At 40.3% G+C, this 16,821-nt stretch overlaps 2 pseudogenes across 2 annotated transcripts; both read left to right on the top strand.

The window, feature by feature from the left end:
- Positions 1 to 684: 684 nt before the first annotated feature.
- AT4G05616 lies at positions 685 to 2,280 on the top strand (annotated as a pseudogene; the record flags this gene model as incomplete). Its single annotated transcript has 3 exons — positions 685 to 780; positions 866 to 1,349; positions 1,820 to 2,280.
- A 6,815-nt stretch (positions 2,281 to 9,095) lies between these two features.
- On the top strand, positions 9,096 to 12,185 carry AT4G05613 (annotated as a pseudogene; the record flags this gene model as incomplete). The annotated part of the gene is made up of 1 exon: positions 9,096 to 12,185.
- Between the last annotated feature and the right edge of the window lie 4,636 nt (positions 12,186 to 16,821).

Raw genomic sequence — 16,821 nt, 5'->3', positions numbered from 1 at the left:
CTCAAACGGTTCGAGTGTTATTCCAGGAAACACGCCCGAGCCAAGCTTAAGCATGCCTCGGGGATCGTCTAGGATCGGCTCGGTGAACGTCCTATCAAGCAGTATTCGTCCCAAGCCAAAATCCAGCGTTCCCCAGACCATATACTTACTTGAGGAAAAGACTTGTACAAATTCTGTGAAGGTCCCAAAAATCATTTCCTAAAAACCCGGAAGTGATATTGGAGAATCTCTGAGGGTATTGTCAAATCTGAAAGTTTTTCTGAAGCTCCCGAAGAATAAGGAAAATCTCTTTATTGCAAAGATCCTTTTTAGCCGACTTAAAGATAAATGGAAATCTTCCGAGAATATTGCAGGAGGCGGTCACTTGGCCTATAAAAGGGACCTCAAGGACTTCGCAAAAGGGGACACAAAAAATGCTCTCAACTTCAGACTATCAAAAAGGCTCTGACTTTGAAGGCTAAACACTTTTCTAATCACATTTCTAAACACTTGCATGATCAAATCATCGTTTCCAATTAATAATATCAAAAACACCATCCGTGGTTACTTATCGATTGTTGATCTTTGAGATTCTCGCGAAGACTGTTTCTTTGCGAGTTTCGACTCTAACAATTTGGCGCTAGAAGGAGGGGGGATTTAGATTTCTCTTACTCCAAGAACACAAAACCATCGAACCAAGAAGCAATGACCAACAACCAGGTCCTCGCTAACACTGTCGACGTGGAGGGAAACCCGAATCATCCAGTCCAGACGAACGCTCCTGAGGTTGCCGCTCCTACAGTCCTAGCAGAACTGAGAAGCATGATGGCACAACTCTAGAAGAAGGTGGACGACCAGGAAAAAAGTGCACCGATCTTTGGCGCAGCAGCTCCAGGCGGCTACTTCCCAAGGACAGCTGAGGACCACTCTCATCGGCGCGCAACAATTTCAGGCTCGTCGAGTAACGACTGACCTCAATCCAACAAGGCTTGTAATCGCTACACCTGGCAAAACGACGAGACCACCCCGGCTAATCGCACCAGCACTCGTTGGAACCCAAGCAGAATTGACATGTTTAGGAGAACAGAACCCAACAAACCAGGTGGGGGCGTTTGATCCGCAAAATCACAACCATCGAGCTGAAACTGCTGGAGCCGATCAAATCGAAGCTTCCGACGATGAGGAATCGGAAGAAAACATCCGATGGGCAGAAGAGTACGCTAGGGAGCAAGAGATGAAAGCCATCAGACTCTCCCTGGCCAAGGTAGAAACCAAGATGAAACTCGTACGGTCACAGATGCACAACACGGTTTCCTCGGCTCCGAACATCGACCACATCCGGGAAGAATCACAGAACACGCCCTTTACTCGTAAAATCTCTAACGCGATAATCTCAGAGCCATGAAAGATGAAGATCGAGTATTTCAACGGGTCATCTGACCTAAAGGGGCATCTCAAATCTTTCATAATAGTTGTAGCTCGGGCCAAATTCAGACCGGAGGAAAGAGATGCTGGCCTTTGTCATCTATTTGTCGAGCACCTGAAGGGGTCGACCTTGGATTGGTTCTCGAGACTTGAAGGGAATTCGGTTTACAGTTTCCAAGAGCACTCGACGTTTTTCCTTAAGCAATACTCAGTGTTGATTGATCTAGGCACCTCAGACGCCGACCTTTGGTTGCTATCTCAGCAGCCAAACGAGCCACTCAGAGATTTCCTCACAAAATTCAGGTCCACCCTACCCAAAGTCGAGGGAATCAATGACGTCGCGGCCCTCTCCCCCTTGAAAAAGGCACTGTGGTACAAGTCTGAATTCCGTAAGGAATTAAATCTATCCAAACAGCAAACGATCCAAGACGCTCTGCACTGAGCCTTAGATTATGTCCCATGAGGAAGAAATGGAATTGTTATCGAAAAAGCACGAGCCTTCGAAGCAAACACCTCGAATTGATAAGTCCCAACCTAGCGCTCCGAGCCAGAAAAAGGGCGCTCAAGGCAGGACCTTCGTGCATCATGAGGGGCAAAACTTCACCGGAGCACACAATTACCAAGCCGACACGCCCCGAGGTCGAGGAAGAGAGTCCTACACTTGGACTAAATACTGCGAGTTGCACAAGAGCTAAATTGCAATACTGCGAGTTGCACAAGAGCTACGGTCGTCACACTTCCAGGTGTCATAGTCTTGGAGCTAAATTGGCGGCCAAGTTCCTAGTGGGTGAAATTGGATGGGGTTTGACCATCGAATATTTAGAAGTAGAGAAAGCCAGAGTTGAGCAGGTGAATGCTGTGGCGAAACTCGAGTAGGCAGTCCCCGCGGCAAACCCTGAAGGGCCCAAGAGAGGTTAGGGCGACCCCGAGGCAGATGACGATGAAGAAGAAGCTACTTGGAGCAAAATCTTCACGATTTTGGGAGGTTCAACCTTTTGTCAAGATACAACAGCCTCAATCAAGGCTTCTCAAACGAAGGTCGATTCAAATCGTAACTGGGCGCAACCGTTCAACGGACCGGATGACAAAGTCACTTTTCCGTGAGAGCGACACTAACGGATAGTCATATTTGACTCCAAAACACTTACCAAAATTCTTATTGCTTCTCATAGCTTTGATGTTGTAACCAAAGTCCGTATGATTCTTTGGCTTTGAATCTTCTAACAAGGAAACACTACTTTAGCTTTTGGGAACCAGTTGCGGTTCTAGTTCTTATACTCAATCATACACATGACATCTAGTCATATTTGACTCCAAAACACTAATCAAGCTTCTTATTGCTTCTCAAAATTTTGATGGTGTAGCCAAAGTCTGTATGTGTCTTTGCCTTTGTATCTTCTAACAAGGAAACACTACTTTAATTTTTTGGAACCGGTTGCGGTTCTAGTTCTTATACTCAATCATACACATGACATCTTGTCATACTTGACTCCAAAACATTAACCTAGCTTCTACATGCTTCTCAAAGCTTTTATGGTGTAGCCAAAGTCCGTACGAGTCTTTGGCTTTGTATCTCCTAACAAGGAAACACAACTTTAACTTTTGGGAACCGGTTGGGGTTCTAGGTCTTATACTCAATCATATAAATGACATCTAGTCATATTTGACTCGAAAGCACTAACCAAGCTTCTTATTGTTTCTCAAAACTTTTATGGTGAAGCCAAAGTCCGTATGAGTATTTGGCTTTCTATCTTCTAACAAGGGAACACTACTTTACCTTTTGGGAACCGGTTGCGGTTCTAGTTCTTATACTCAATACTACACATGACATATAGTCTTATTTGACTCCAAAACACTAACCAAAACTCTGGTTGCTTCTTAAAGCTTTGATGGTGTAGCCGAAGTCTGTATGAGTTTTTGGCTTTGTATCTTCTAGAAGGGAAACATTACTTTAGCTTTTGGGAAGATGTTGTGGTTCTAGTTCTTATACTCAATCAAACAAATAACATCTTGTCTTATTTGACTCCAAAATACTAACCAAGCTTCTTATTGCTTCTCAAAGCTTTGATGGTGTAGCCGAAGTCCGAATGAGTCTTTGGCTTTGTATCTTCTAACAAGGAAACACTACTTCAGCTTTTGGGAAGCGGTTGCGGTTCTAGTTCTTATACTCAATCATCCACATGACATCTAGTCATATTTGACTCCAAAACACTAACAAAGCTTCTTATTGCTTCTCATAGCTTTGATGATGTAGCTGAATTCCATATGATTCTTTGGCTTTGAATCTTCTAACAAGGAAACACTACTTTAGCTTTTGGGAAGCAGTTGCGGTTCTAGTTCTTATACTCAGTCATCCACATGACATATAGTCATATTTGACTCCAAAACACTAACCAAACTTCTTATTGCTTCTCAAAGCATTGATGGTGTAGCCGATGTCTGTATGTGTCTTTGGCTTTGTATCTTCTAACGAGGAAACCCTACTTTAAGTTTTTGGAACCGGTTGCGGTTCTAGTTCTTATAGTCAATCATACACATGACATCTTGTCATACTTGACTCCAAAACATTAACCTAGCTTCTTCATGCTTCTCAAAGCTTTTATGGTGTAGCCAAAGTCCGTACGAGTCTTTGGCTTTGTATCTCCTAACAAGGAAACACAACTTTAACTTTTGGGAACCGGTTGTGGTTCTAGGTCTTATACTCAATCATATAAATGACATCCAGTCATATTTGACTCGAAAACACTAACCAAGCTTCTTATTGTTTCTCAAAACTTTTATGGTGAAGCCAAAGTCCGTATGAGTATTTGGCTTTCTATCTTCTAACAAGGAAACACTACTTTGGGTTTTGGGAACCGGTTGCGATTCTAGTTCTTATATTCAATACTACAGATGACATATAGTCTTATTTGACTCCAAAACACTAACCAAAACTCTTGTTGCTTCTTAAAGCTTTGATGGTGTAGCCGAAGTCTGTATGAGTTTTTGGCTTTGTATCTTCTAGAAGGGAAACATTACTTTAGCTTTTGGGAAGATGTTGCGGTTCTAGTTCTTATACTCAATCAAACACATAACATCTTGTCTTATTTGACTCCAAAATACTAACCAAGCTTCTTATTGCTTCTCAAAGCATTGATGGTGTAGCCGAAGTCCGAATGAGAATTCCATATGATTCTTTGGCTTTGAATCTTCTAACAAGGAAACACTACTTTAGCTTTTGGGAAGCAGTTGCGGTTCTAGTTCTTATATTCAATCATCCACATGACATCTAGTCATATTTGACTCCAAAACACTAACAAAGCTTCTTATTGCTTCTCATAGCTTTGATGGTGTAGCTGAAGTCCATATGATTCTTTGGCTTTGAATCTTCTAACAAGGAAACACTACTTTAGCTTTTGGGAAGCAGTTGCGGTTCTAGTTCTTATACTCAAACATACACATGACATCTTGTCATACTTGACTCTAAAACATTAACCTAGCTTCTTCATGCTTCTAAAAGCTTTTATGGTGTAGCAAAAGTCCGTATGAGTCTTTGGCTTTGTATCTCCTAACAAGGAAACACAACTTTAACTTTTGGGAACCGTTTGTGGTTCTAGGTCTTATACTCAATCATATAAATGACATCTAGTCATATTTGACTCTAAAACACTAACCAAGCTTCTTATTGTTTCTCAAAACTTTTATGGTGAAGCCAAAGTCCGTATGAGTATTTGGCTTTCTATCTTCTAACAAGGAAACACTACCTTACCTTTTGGGAACCGATTGCGGTTCTAGTTCTTATACTCAATACTATACATGACATATAGTCTTATTTGACTCCAAAACACTAACCAAACTGCTTGTTGCTTCTTAAAGCTTTGATGGTGTAGCCGAAGTCCGTATGACGTTTTGGCTTTGTATCTTCTAGAAGGGAAACATTACTTTAGCTTTTGGGAAGATGTTGCGGTTCTAGTTCTTATACTCAATCAAACACATAACATCTTATCTTATTTGACTCCAAAATACTAACCAAGCTTCTTATTGCTTCTCAAAGCTTTGATGGTGTAGCCGAAGTCCGAATGAATCTTTGGCTTTTTATCTTCTAACAAGGAATCACTACGTCAGCTTTTGGGAAGCAATTGCGGTTCTAGTTCTTATACTCAATCATCCACATGACATCTAGTCATATTTGACTCCCAAACACTAACAAAGCTTCTTATTGCTTCTCATAGCTTTGATGGTGTAGCTGAAGTCCATATGATTCTTTGGCTTTGAATCTTCTAATAAGGAAACACAACTTTAACTTTTGGGAACCGGTTGTGGTTCTAGGTCTTATAGTCAATCATATAAAAGACATCTAGTCATATTTGACTCGAAAACACTAACCAAGCTTCTTATTGTTTCTCAAAACTTTTATGGTGAAGCCAAAGTCCGTATGAGTATTTGTCTTTCTATCTTCTAATAAGGAAACACTACTTTACGTTTTGGGAACAGGTTGCGGTTCTAGTTCTTATACTCAATCATACACATGACATCTTGTCATACTTGACTCCAAAACATTAACCTAGCTTCTTCATGCTTCTCAAAGCTTATATGCTGTAGCCAAAGTCCGTATGAGTCTTTGGCTTTGTATCTCCTAACAAGGAAACACAACTTTAACTTTTCGGAACCGGTTGTGGTTCTAGGTCTTATACTCAATCATATAAATGACATCCAGTTATATTTGACTGGAAAACACTAACCAAGCTTCTTATTGTTTCTCAAAACTTTTATGGTGAAGCCAAAGTCCGTATGAGTATTTGGCTTTCTATCTTCTAACAAGGCAACACTACTTTGGCTTTTGGGAACCGGTTGCGATTCTAGTTCTTATATTCAATACTACACATGACATATAGTCTTATTTGACTCCAAAACACTAACCAAACTTCTTGGTGCTTCTTAAAGCTTTGATGGTGTAGCCGAAGTCCTTATGACTTTTTGGCTTTGTATCTTCTAGAAGGGAAATATTACTTTAGCTTTTGGGAAGATGTTGCGGTTCTAGTTCTTATACTCAATCAAACACATAACATCTTGTCTTATTTGACTCCAAAATACTAACCAAGCTTCTTATTGCTTCTCAAAGCATTGATGGTGTAGCCGAAGTACGTATGAGTCTTCGGCTTTGTATTTTCTAACAAGGAAACACTACTTTAGATTTTGGGAACCGGTTGTAGTTCTAGTTCTTATACTCAATCATACACATGACATCTAGTCATATTTGACTCCAAAACACTAACCAAGCTTCTTATTGCTTCTCAAAACTTTAATAGTGTAGCTGAAGTCCGTATAAGTCTTTGGCTTTGTATCTTCTAACACAGAAACATTACTTTAGCTTTTGGGAATTGGTTGCGGTTCTAGTCATATTTGACTCTGAAAAACTTACCAAGCTTCTTATTGCTTCTCAAACCTTTGATGGTGTAGAGGAAGTCCGTATGAGTCGTTGGCTTAGTATCTTCAAACAAGGAAATATTACTTTAACTTTTGGGAATCGGTTGCGGTTATAGTTCTTATACTCAATCATACACATGACACCTAGTAATATTTGAATCCAAAGCACTAACCAAGCTTGTTATTGCTTCTCAAAATTTTGATGGTGTAGCCGGAGTCCGTATGAGTCTTTGGCTTTGTATCTTCTAACAAGGAAACATTACTTTAGCTAGTGGGAATCGGTTGCGGTTCTAGTTCTTATACTCAATCATACACATGACAACTAGTCATATTTGACTCCAAAAAACTAAAAAAGCTTCTTATTGCTTCTCAAAATTTTGATGGTGTAGCTGAAGTCCGTTTGAGACTTTGGCTTTGTATCTTCTAACAAGGAAACACTACTTTAGCTTTTAGGAACCAGTTGCGGTTATAGTTCTTATAATCAATCATACACATGACATCTAGTCATACTTGACTCCAAAACATTAACCTAGCTTCTTCATGCTTCTCAAAGCTTTTATGGTGTAGCCAAAGTCCGTATGAGTCTTTGGATTTGGGGGAGTTGATATGTCTATAATTTGCATGATTTCGGCATTCATTCTTCACCACTTTGTCATTGTTTCGTCCACATTTCATCTCATTAAGAGTCGTTTTAGTGTGTTTTGCATACTTAGGACGATTTTGCATTAGGATTGCATGTGCATTGCATATTTGGTTGTTTTCAGGTACTTTGGATGCTTTTGGATTTCAAACAGAGGAGAAACAGAACAGAAAGTTAGAATGCCTAATGACACCTTCAGCAAAAGTACTCTATCGCAGCCTTGGAGCCCTGCCAGGGCAAATCACTCTATCGCAACCCCGGAGAAGCTAGCAGCTCAGTTTCACTCAATCGCGAAGCCGGAGGAATCACCCCATCAGAACCACTCAATAACCACCTTATGATATTCACTCGATCGCACTCTATCAGAGGGTCGCTGGACCATTCAATCTTGACTTCACTGCATCTCACTTGATCGCAAGCGGAGCCCCTGCAGCCCAGTTTGATCAATGACATACTCGATCACAGGAAAGCTCATTTTAGTCCATCAGATGCCAATGACACATTCGGTCGCAGGGTCATGACGTGAAGATTCGCTATATATCTAGTTTCCTTATTTGTTTCATTTCTCGCTTATATAAACTGCCTCTTAGGGTTTTCCCGAGGGCATTCGTTATTATCTCGTCTTTTTTGCAACTTTCATAGCTGAAGTGTTTCTCCTGCGACTTTGTATTTTGTCTTTCATTATTTCTGTTATCATGTTTTCAATCGTTGTTTTGCTATTGTTTTTGATTATGTCTGAGTAGTGAACTGTATTTCTGAGGATGAGATAGATTAGTTGTAGTTTACTTGGTCGTTTTAGGTGGTTGAGTTTAGAATACTAGAATCCCTTCTGGATTAGTTGCGCTTATTGCTTGTTTCACTGACTAATGTGGAATATGAGTCCAGACGTCCAGCGCTCAGAAGGCGTTTAATAGGCGTTGGATCCAATTAATTCCAGAGGTATCTGACTCTACCCCAACGGATTGACTGTAGAGAGGGTATTGGCTTTAACATGTTGATTCGATAATGCCTTCTTAGTTAGAGATCGCTAATGAGAATTAGTTCAGTGTCTAGTTATGCTTGAGGATTTCTATCACGGGAGTGAATTAATCTGTTGTTGAACTTGTTGTCTAGGGATAGCTTCTATGAAGTTTTGTCAACCACTTGAATAGATTAAGGAGACCATACTATTCGATTACCCCATCCTTAAGAATCGTTTATCCATTTGATTGCCTGTTATCATTTCTGCTTTGTTATTTACCTGCCTACTATTGCCATTTCTGCTTTTAGTTTCATTTCATTTCTGTTATTGCATACTAGGACTGTTAGAACCAACCGACTCTCTGCTTGGCTTGACTTAGAGCTTTCTAATCATATCTCATCTGTTTGCATCACACCGGATTGGATTGACATCCTAAAATACTACAACGACAAGATAGTGTTTTAGGATTAATTGAGAAAAATCCTACTATCAATTTGGCGCCGTTGCCAGTTTCGTGTTTGTTTGTTATATTTGAGATCATTAGAAACGTTAAGATCAAGTTCGGTTTTGTTACACAAGTTACTAACATTGTGCCTTTTCTGTCTTTGTGTTTCAGGTACCTTGCAACCCGCTTTACAGACGCATCTTTGATTCATCTGTTATAGCACGGCTGCTATATGTTGCATGCATACACGGTCACAAGGAAATCAGAACCTCCTATTCAACAATAACATCGACCGTATTGCTCGCCAACTGATAGAACAGACAGAAACCGACACAATGGCTGACGTTGTAGATGAGCAAGAGCAACCTACCAACGTTGGTGCTGGTGACTTCCCTCATAACCACGACCAGCGTCATGGAATTGTTCCACCTCTAGTACAGAACAAGAACTTTGAGATCAAAAGCGGTCTCATTGCAATAGTTCAGGGGAACAAGTTTCATGGCCAACCAATGGAGGATCCGCTAGATCATCTTGACAAGTTTGAAAGGCTCCGTGGCCTTACTAAAATCAATGGAGTTAGTGAAGATGGTTTCAAGCTTCGCTTGTTTCCATTCTCACTTGGAGTTGAAGCCCATCTGTGGGAAAAGACGCTACCCCAGAATTCAATCACGACCTGGGATGACTGCAAAAAGGCCTTCTTGGCAAAATACTTTTCCAACTCCGGAATGAGATATCCGGATTCACTCAGAAGCAAAATGAAAGATTCTTTGAAGCTTGGGAGCGCTTTAAGGGTTATCAAACCAAATGCCCTCATCATGGATTTAAGAAAGCTTCTCTTCTCAGCCCACTTTATAGAGGTGTCCTGCCTAAGATACGAATGCTCTTTGACACCGCTTCAAATGGGAATTTCCTGAAGAAGGATGTTGAAGAAGGATGGGAGCTAGTTGAAAACTTTGCTCAGACGGATGGCAATTACAATGAAGATTATGAAAGAAGCATCCACACCAGTACTGAATCTGATGACAAGCACCACCGAGAGATTAAAGCTCTCAATGAAAAAATCAGCAAACTCCTCCAAGTGCAGCAGAAGCATGTTCACTTCGTCTCTGAAGACGAAGTATTCCAAATCCAAGTGGGGGAGACTAATGAGTGTGCCGAAATCAGCTATGTTCAGAATCAAGGTGGCTACAACATAGGGTACAACAATTACAGACCCAATCCAAATCTGTCATACAGAAGCACCAATGTCGCCAACCCTCAAAACCAAGTTTATCCCCAGCAGCAACAACAGCAGAACCAACCAAAACCGTTTGTTCCTTATAACCAAAGCCAAGGGTTCGTTCCAAAGCAGCAGTTTCAAGGAGGATATCAACAACAGCAGCCACAACCTGGTTTCACACCACATCAACAACAAGCACCTGCGCCTCAGAATTCAGACATAATGACTATGCTCCAGCAGCTCATTCAAGGACAAGCCACATGAGCAATGGAAATCGCTAAGAAGCTGGCTGAATTAAACAACAAAGTCGACGGACAAGGTGTCGAACTTAACAGCAAGTTCGAATCAATGAGCACTAGGATGAGATATGTGGAAGGCATCCTCGCTTCACCATCTGTTAACAACAACCCATGCCAGCTTTCAGGCAAAGCAATCATGAATCCAAAGGAGTATGCCACTGCCCATGCCATCACTATCAGACATGATCGAGAGCTGCCAACTCGACATGTCCCTACCTCAAACACTGAGGACAGTGTTATTCTAGAGGGGGAGGATTTTTATCAAGATGATGTTTTGGCTGACAAAACAATCAAAGAGCCCATCCTTGACAGTCATCGCACTCGACCACAAGCTCCGCTAGCTACTACCTTCGTTGCAAAACCGACAGCTGCAAAGACCAAAGATACAGTCTTCGTGCCACCGCCTTAAAAACCTCCACTTCCATTCCCTGGTCGATTTAAGAAAGTTCTGGTTGCGAAATATTGAGCCCTATTGGAAAAACAGATAAAGGATATGCCTTTAGTGGATTGTCTCGCGCTAATACCTGACGAGCACAAGTACGTGAAAGACCTAATTATAGAAAGGATCAAAGAAGTCCAAGGAATGGTGGTATTAAGTCATGAGTGCAGTGCAAGAAGATTGTTCAAGAAAAGTTGGAAGATCCAGGATCTTTTACTCTACCATGCTCCATTAGGCAATTGCCTTTCAGCAATTATCTTTGTGATCTAGGAGCCTCAGTCAGCATAATGCCACTCTCTGTGGCAAGGAAGCTGGGTTTCGTTCACTACAAGCCTTGTGACCTAACCTTGATTCTTGCTGATAGGAGTTCAAGGAGACCTTTTGGCAAGTTAGAGGATGTGTCAGTAATGATTAATGGAGTAGAGGTCCCTACTGATTTTGTTGTGCTTGAGATGGATGAAGAATCTAAGGATCCTCTGATCTTAGGAAGACCTTTCTTGGCTTCAACTGGAGCAGTCATAGATGTTAAGCAAGGAAAAATTAATCTTAATATGGGGGAGGATTTCAAAATGAACTATGAAATCAGGGACACTATGAAGAAGCCAACAATAGAAGGACAAACCTTCTTAGTTGAAGAAATGGGTCAGCTAGCTAATGAACTGCTAGAGGAGCTTACTAACAAAGATCACCTTCAAACTCCTGTGATCAAAAGTAGTGAAGCTGGATTTCTCTCCAGTGAGACCTTGAGCTATGAGATGTCATTAGACTCACACAACAAAGTACCAGGATCAGAGATCTTTAAAGGTGTCATTGCGTTAGAAAGAGAGGATGTTGCATTGAACGAGGAAGGCTCAATTGATATTCGACTAGAGTGCTCAACCAAACAGCTAAAGTCAAGCATGAGGGCATCAAATGATTGGCTAGAACTCAAGGAGAGGTCTAAATGGCACGACAGAGCTATAAGAGAGCTAACACACACTGTGAAAGAGCTGAAGGATCAAGTCAAGGAGCTCCATGGGAAAGCCAACCAAGCACCACTCGACATCAAGGACGTCCCAAATGATGAAGTTATTCCTATGGTTAGAAAAGAAGGATGTGAATTCACATTAGAACAGTCTAGAAAAGACGACTATCCAGATGATGAAAAAGGAGCTTACGAAGAAAGGGCCATTGAGTACTCAATTATAGACCTGTCACGGGAGCATGCTGAATTTGATGTTGTATCTACTAAGGAAGGAGAGGAGACGTCAATTCTACTCTATCATCCTCCTTGAGCCTAATGAGTGTGAGGAGTCAAGCTAGAGACTTAAAACAAGCTCACTTGGGAGGAAGTTCCATGCTTATCCCTGTATATAGTTTTTATTTTATTTAGTTACTTTTGATTTGTTTTGGTTTTGGTTTTGATTCTCAGGAAATGAATAACAGCTGGAGCAACATCAGGGATGCAACCGAGTGTTCAAATAAAAAAATTCAATTTTTTTTTGATGAATCACTCGATCGCAAGATGAGAGTAAAAGCTCGAGAGTGCGATCTAGTGGTTTTGGGACAACATCTTTCTCAACGACAATGTCAATCTACTCGATCGCAACATGGAAGTGGTGTGATTGAGTGGTCTTCTAGTGGAATTGCCCAAACCACTCAATCGCAAGGAGAAGTGAAAACGCCCGTCAGGACTTCAATGATAACCCGCCTGAAGACATGCCATCCAGCTGCCATAATATTGCCCTACAAAGGCAATCCACCTATCAACAGAGGGACCACACCGTTCTGCAAGTTCCCGTAAGGCACGAGTCTCATGAGCCAATGGAGCACAAGAGGCGGAAGAGCGCTAGGATGGTCCGATCATCAAGCAAGGGTTGGATAATGTCGGGTCGGAGAACACATGAGCGACGTGCTGCACAACCTGCTCGGGTTGCGATCGAGCACAATGACGAGGAGATGGCGGAGCCACACCAAGAACCGGTCATGCCTACTGAGGTAACACACTAAAACCCTTTGTAAATACCGCTTTTGTTTTTGTTTTTCTGTGTTTATCTTGAATTCTTTCACAAATTTTGATTACACAAGGGACTGTGTAATTTAAGTTTGGGGGAGGGTTCAAGACGTATTTGACTTGTTTTTGTGAATATCATTTGACTCTGCATATCATCTAAGTCATAGAGAAAAAACAAAAAAAAAATTGAATTTTTTTGAAAATGAATTCCACATAAACAGAGTGATCATTTAGTTGCATTACATTTAGGATAGAGTTTAGAGTGTTTCATATAGGATTGTTGCATATGCATAGGGGATAATGAGGAATTAGCCTTGAAGCATGATGATTCACTAAAATGAGTTATTAGTTCTCTAAGGCATTTGAATGACTTTGAAGTAAAACCGCACCATGTTCTATAGACACCACTCGATGCATGTCATGACACCTTTTCCCTGTCAATTTGAACTTGAATCTGACTTATAATTATCATGTTTGCATCGTTTTTGAACTCGTGGATAGAATACATATTTGGATTTTCTTTCACTTATTCACCACTCTTGTTAATCCAAGTAGCTGCTTCTATTATTGGAGTAGTTCACCCTTAACCAATCCTTCTTTCAAGCCATGTTATTTTATGAGAGCATGTGAGGCCTATTTTCAGGATTGAGCTTGGTAGAACGTGTTAGGTTTGAGCCGACAAGAGTAGTATCTCATGTAGTTCCAATCCGTATATTTGGACTTAGTAGGACTAGGTGGGAACTTATTTGGGGATAGGGATTGAGTGTGAAAAGAAAAAGAAAGAAAAAATGGGTTAGAGTCTTTAGGAGAAGGAAGCTAAAAATCATATTGAGGTCTAGTAAATGTTTGGGAAGCATAAAATTGTTAAGATATGCTCTAAAAAAAAGAGATGGCAGCAAAAACAGAAAAGAAAAAAATAAAAATAAATGATAAGAGCCATAAGAGTTTAAGAAAAATCCAATTCATTAGACTAGACTCATAGAGTTTAAGAAAAGCTTCTCCTTAAGAACAAGAGCTAAAGAAAAGAAAAGGAAACATTGATCCAAGAAAAAAATCGAAATATGCCTTTGGTGCAAAAGGGTAGACTTAGGATCATCATTGGGTTTAGAGATAGGACCATCTTCTTGTTATTCACGGTTTATGTCATTGGGTAGATGGGATGCTATTCTTGTATGCATAGGTTGGCACTTACCTTTAGCATTCTTCTAAAGCTCGGTCCTTTTTCATTGAGAGTCCCCTGCTATAAAAATCTGAACCACTTAAAAGGGACTATCTTTGTCTCATAACCTGTCACTAGCCAAATGCGTTCACTAGCGATGCATATCTTGATTCATGTTTTTGACGCATTGTGCATTTGAGTGTAGGTTTGGATCATAACAGAGAATGGCTAAAGTTTTTATGTAAAAGTCGATCACCTCGCATCTTAGAACTGTTAGCTGGTACATTGATCTTAATTGTCATATCTCATGCTTTGGTTCTGAATCCCCAACTTCAAACCTCTCCTTCCGCTTATGTCTTCTTGTTTGCTTGAGGGCAAGCAAAGACTAAGTTTGGGGGAGTTGATATGTCTATACTTTGCATGATTTAGGCATTCATTCTTCACCACTTTGTCATTGTTTCGTCCACATTTAATCTCATTAGGAGTAGTTTTAGTGTGTTCTGCATACTAAGGACGATTTTGCATTAGGATTGCATGTGCATTGCATATTTGGTTGTTTTCAGGTACTTTGGATGCGTTTTGAGTTCAAACAGAGGAGAAACATAACAGAAAGTCAGAAAGCCCAATGACACCTTCGGCAAAAGTACTCTATCGCAGCCTCGGAGCCGTGCCAGGGCAAATCACTCTATCGCAACCCCGGAGAAGCTAGCAGCTCAGTTTCACTCAATCGCGAAGCCGGAGGAATCACCCCATCAGAACCACTCGATCACCACCTCATGACATTCACTCGATCGCACTCGATCACAGGGTCGTTGGACCATTCAATCTCGACTTCACTGCATCTCACTCGATCGCAAGGCGAAGCCCCTGAAGCCCAGTTTGATCAATGACATACTCGATCACATGGAAGCTCATTTCAGCCCATCAGATGCCAATGACACATTCGGTCGCAGGGTCATGACGTGAAGATTCGCTATATATCTAGTTTCCTTATTTGTTTCATTTCTCGCTTACATAAACTGCCTCTTAGGGTTTTCCCGAAGGCATCCGTTATTATCTTGTCTTTTTTGCAACTTTCATAGCCGCAGTGTTTTCCTGCGACTTTGTATTTTCACTTTCAAGTATTTGATATTCAGTTTTCGTCTAAGTCTTTCATCATTTCTGTTATAATGTTTTCAATCGTTGTTTTGCTATTGTCTTTGATTATGTCTGAGTAGTGAACTGTATTTCTGAGGATGGAATAGATTAGTTGTGGTTTACTTGGTCGTTTTAGGTGGTTGAGTTTAGAATACTAGAATCCCTTCTGGCGTTTAATGGGCGTTGGATCCTATTAATTCCAGAGATATCTGACTCTACCCCAAGGGATTGGTTGTAGATAGGGTATTGGCTTTAACATGTTGATTCGATAATACCTACTTAGTTAGAGATCGCTAATGGGAATTAGATCAGTGTCTAGCTTTGCTTGAGGATTTCTATCACGGGAGTGAATTAATTTGTTGTTGAACTTATTGTCTAGGGATAACCGTGAAATTTTGTCAACCACCTAAATAGATTAAGGAGACCATACTATTCGATTACCCCATCCTTAAGAATCGTATATCCATTTGATTGCCAGTTATCATTTCTGCTTTGTTATTTACCTGCCTACTATTGCCATTTCTGCTTTTAGTTTCATTTCATTTCTGTTATTGCATACTAGGACTGTTAGAACCAACCGACTCTCTACTTGGCTTGACTTAGAGCTTTCTAATCATATCTCATCTGTTTGCATCACACCGGATTGGATTGACATCTTAAAATACTACAACGACAGGATAGTGTTTTACGATTAATTGAGAAAAATCCTACTATCATATCTTCTAACAAGGAAACAATACTTTAACTTTTAGGAACCGGTTGTGATTCTAGGTCTTATCCTCAATCATATAACTGACATCTAGTCATAGTTGACTACAAAACACTAACCAAGCTTCTTATTGCTTCTCAAAACTTTTATGGTGAAGCCAAAGTCCCTATGAGTATTTGGCTTTGTATCTTCTAACAAGGAAACACTACTTGAACCTTTGGGAACCGGTTCCGGTTCTAGTTCTTATACTCAATCATACACATAACATATAGTCATATTTGAATCCAAAACACTAACCAAGCTTCTTATTGCTTCTCAAAGCTTTGATGGTGTAGTCGAAGTTTGTATGAGTCTTTGGCTTTGTATCTTCTAACAAGGAAACAATACTTTATCTCTTGGGAACCAGTTGCGGTTCTAGTTCTTCTACTCAATCATACACATGACATATAGTCATATTTGACTCCGAAACACTAACCAAGCTTCTTATTGCTTCTCAATATTTTCATGGTGTAGCCGAAGTCCGTATGAGTCTTTGGCTTTGTATCTTCTAACAAGGAAAAAATACTTTATCTTTTGGGAACCGACTGCGATTCCAGTTCTTATACTCCATCATACACATGACATCTAGTCATATTTGACTCTAAAACACTATCCAAGCTTCTTCTTGCTTCTCAAAGCTTTGATGGTGTTGCCAAAGTAAGTATGTGTCTTTGGATTTGTAACTTCAAACAAGGAAACACTACTTTGGCTTTTGGGAACCAGTTGCGTTTCTAGTTCTTATACTCAATCATACACATGACAAGTAGTCATATCTGACTTCAAAACACTAACCAAGCTTCTTCTTAATTTTCAAAGCTTTGATGCTGAAGCTGTAGTCCGTATGAGTCTTTGGTTTGTGTCATGTAACAAGGAAATATACTTAGGTTTTCAAGAACTAGTTGCGATTCTAGTTCTTATACGCAATCATACACATGACATCTAGTTATATTTGAATCCTAAACACTAAACAA

This window comes from Arabidopsis thaliana, chromosome 4, assembly GCF_000001735.4.
Source record: "Arabidopsis thaliana chromosome 4, partial sequence".
NCBI lineage: Eukaryota > Viridiplantae > Streptophyta > Magnoliopsida > Brassicales > Brassicaceae > Arabidopsis > Arabidopsis thaliana.
Note: the sequence above shows the minus strand (reverse complement) of the source record. Positions and strands in the feature narration are given on the sequence as shown.